The following is a 3,377-nucleotide window of genomic DNA, read 5'->3' as shown; positions in this document are numbered from 1 at the left end:
TAACTTGGATCCTCAGGCTTGGTGGCGGGTGCCTTTACCCATTAAGCCTTCTTGCTGGTCACACTGGCCTAAGCATTTCATGTATACTTAGCTAGTCCCTCTTTACAGGTGTGTAGTCAGAGGACTTCAACACTGCGGACATTTCTTAAGACATGAAGAGAGCAAGCCTTTGAATCCAGGCCTTCTGAGAGGCTCTCATTGCTGTCCCTGCATTCGGAGTTAGTGGCATTCAGAGACCTGCTCATCACCCCCTCCCACCACCCCAGCCTATGGCAGAGGCTGCGCTGGACACATTCCTGAACTCCCCTTGTCTGCAGACATCTCCATTAAAGGGTAGTGACATTAAAAGAATTCTCAGGGAGGAAAATCTAATCCAAAGAGGGGGCAGCCTGTTCGGAGGTGCACAGCCCCCTAAGAAGCCAGGAGAGGCAGGAGAGTGTGATCCCTGTGAGGAAGGAAGAGGCACCTATAGTATTGCTCAAGGACACAAACCTTAATCAGTCAGGTGCCTCCCAATTCCCTGAAAGCCCACACCAGGTTCTGTGCTGGTCAGCTTTTCCAGCTTTGGAGAAAAGCACTCATCTGTGTGTGGTGAGCGCCCCCTGCTGGTCACATTTAGCACTACACAGTAGCAGAAATGGGTGAAAGCGACCCAGGCGAGGTTTGCAACAGTGTCAGACGGACCTCCCAACATACTGGTGGGTATGGTCTTGGGCTGTCTCCTGTCCCTAGAAACACCTATCTTTTTGGTTTCACAGTTACAGAGGCCCCACACCCCGGAAGCTATTGATGCTGAAGCCTCAAGTGTTTTTGTTATTGTTTTGTATATCGGGTAACTTCAGTTAAACCAACAATCATTTTGAACCTCCTGTGTGCCAGGTGCTCAGCAAGCACACAGTCAGACCTGCATGGACCTCACTGTCTGGCAGGATGAGATGACTCTGCAATACAGGCCTGGCTACCTAGCCTGGACATCCTCCTCCTGGATCATTCATCTGCCTGGTCCAGTTCTCTCACCTGTCTCTCCCATTAGACTTGAGGAATTTTTGTTCGACACAGTCTCACTCTGTAGATCAGGCTGGCCTTGAACTCACAGAAATCCACCTGACTCTGCCTCCCAAGTGCTGGATTAAAGGTATGTGCCACCATATTCAGCATGCTATTTTTTTAAATTATTATTTTTATTATTTATATTTACGTGTGTACATGTGTGGCATGTGTGTGTTTACTATGTGTCTGTGGAGGTCAAAAGAAGAGGTTGGATCCCCCAAGTTACAGGCAGTGTGAGCTACCTCATGTGGGTGCTGGAAACCAAACTTGGGTCCTCTGGGTAGAGCAGCAAGTGCTCCTAACTGTTGAGCTGTCTCTTAAGCCTTCATACTTGGATAGCACTGTGGTCACAGGGGTCTTTGGATTCTCAGCTTTGTTGTGGAAATACTCAACACATGGCCAAAAGAAGGAAACTATGGGCAAGCTGAGCAAGTTCAGCCTTAGGATCTTTGAGGAGGGCTCTGAGGGTGGGATTTTTAGGCCGGGGGCTGGAAGAGGGAGACAAGAGGATCGAGAACACTGGATCATGAGCCCAGGCCCGCCAGTGCCTGGAACAGGGCCCGGCACAGCTGTGGCACTTTATAAACACCGGTGAGAAGACAGAAAAGGCCCTGCCCCACACTGGTCCTTGAGCCAGCCTGTCCTTGCATCCCTCCAGAGGCGGTGGTATCTACCTATCTTCCATGTCAGCCATTCTAGTTGTAGATCTTGGGTTGCCTTCTGGAAAATTCTGTTTTTCCCTGGAAAAGCCAACTCAGAACCAACTCAGCCTAGCTCCTCCCTCTGGCCCAAGGAAGCCCATTAGGAAGTTCAGATCCCGGGGGAACTTCTGTCCAGCATGGCATCTATCCCCAGTGTCCTAAGGACCACCAAGTGCTCCCACTTCCTGGTCTGGGAAAGGGATGAAGGGGAAGGACCAAGGAGAGGTCAGGGATGGTGACACAATCCCAGAAGGATAGCCTTCTATTGATGAGTTGGATCGTGAGCTTTATTCTTGCTTCTAAGTGTTACAGCAGGAGATAAACCGATGCCCCCCCCCCCCCCCCCCCCGGTGCTGGGGAAGAAGTGGAGGACGAAAGGGGAGGGGACAAAGGTCAGACAGCCTCTGTGAACACAAATACATGCCAGAGGAAGACTTTTAGGGTCCCTTAACACCCAAATGGGGACAGCTGAGATAGGCTTAGCTCACAGCAAAGTCCTCAATTGTCCAGCAAGGGCTCCATCTACTGGTGCCCCAGCTCCCAGGTGTATGTCTATCCAGAAACAGAAGTCCCGCCGCTCCCCCCCGCACTGCTCTTCCTGACCCTGTGGGACTTGTGCACATGTGGGCTCCTGGGGAGGGTGAGGGCAGCCTGGCCGCCGCCTCGTGCTCCTGCTCAGGGCCTAGGCTAGCACAGGGCCCAGGGAGTCCCATTTCTTGCTGCCTTGTTGAGGAATTTTCCCCTGGGGGTTCCTCAGGCAGGAGAGGGGGTAAAAGTGCTCTGGGGGAAAAGCCTCTTCCAAGTAGTACCTCCCTGGTAACACCACAACCTGCTGTATATGGAAAGCTGGGGTTGCAGCTGGCAAGAGGCTGCAACAGGGGCCCATTCTGCAGCCCCCTAGCTTTGCTAGCCAGGCATCTAACAGTGGTGCCATGGATAAGAGTCTGTCACTACCAGCTGGCTCTCTGTGCTATCCAAGCAGCCCTCCTGGTGGGCACAGCCTGCAGCCTTTTCCTCTCCCATTTTTCTCAGCTGTAGGTCAGATCTGCCATCCACAGATACTGCTTCTGCCTCGAGGGTGTCCCCTGCACACCTTCTCACGTCAGCGTCCTTGGGAACGGTGCCAGCAGTACCTCAGAACTTTCCAGCCCAGTCTGTCTGCTTTAGTCACCTGGTATCGAAGCTCCCCCTGGGAGCCAAGCTGACCACAGAGCCAGCTGGGCCAAGAGGTTTCCTGTCTGAACTCTGCCTTTTTTGGTAAGACCCAGAGGAGGGCTGTGACTCAGTGGAAGAAGGTGTCTGGAGCTTTGGGATCCGAGGTGGGTGTATTCTGATACCCTGGGTTGGCAGGGAGGGCCTGGGCCAGTCTGAGGGAAGGAAAACCTCAGAGCTGGAAGCCTCCAGGGAGTCCGTTGTCCTCCTACTGGGGAGGGAAAAGGGGTGAAACACAGGTGGTGGGCTCAGGGCTGGCTCGCCTCCCATCCTCAGCCACAGTGGTCCAGGACAGAGCTTCATAGGTTCTTCCTGACAGGCATCGCTGGTGATGCTCTGTGTCCTCTGAGGTTCCACATCCCCCGCAGCAAGTTCCGGTGATGGGGAGGGGCAGGTTTGTGAGCAAGGACAGGC

Source organism: Acomys russatus, chromosome 17, assembly GCF_903995435.1.
Source record: "Acomys russatus chromosome 17, mAcoRus1.1, whole genome shotgun sequence".
NCBI lineage: Eukaryota > Metazoa > Chordata > Mammalia > Rodentia > Muridae > Acomys > Acomys russatus.
Note: the sequence above shows the minus strand (reverse complement) of the source record.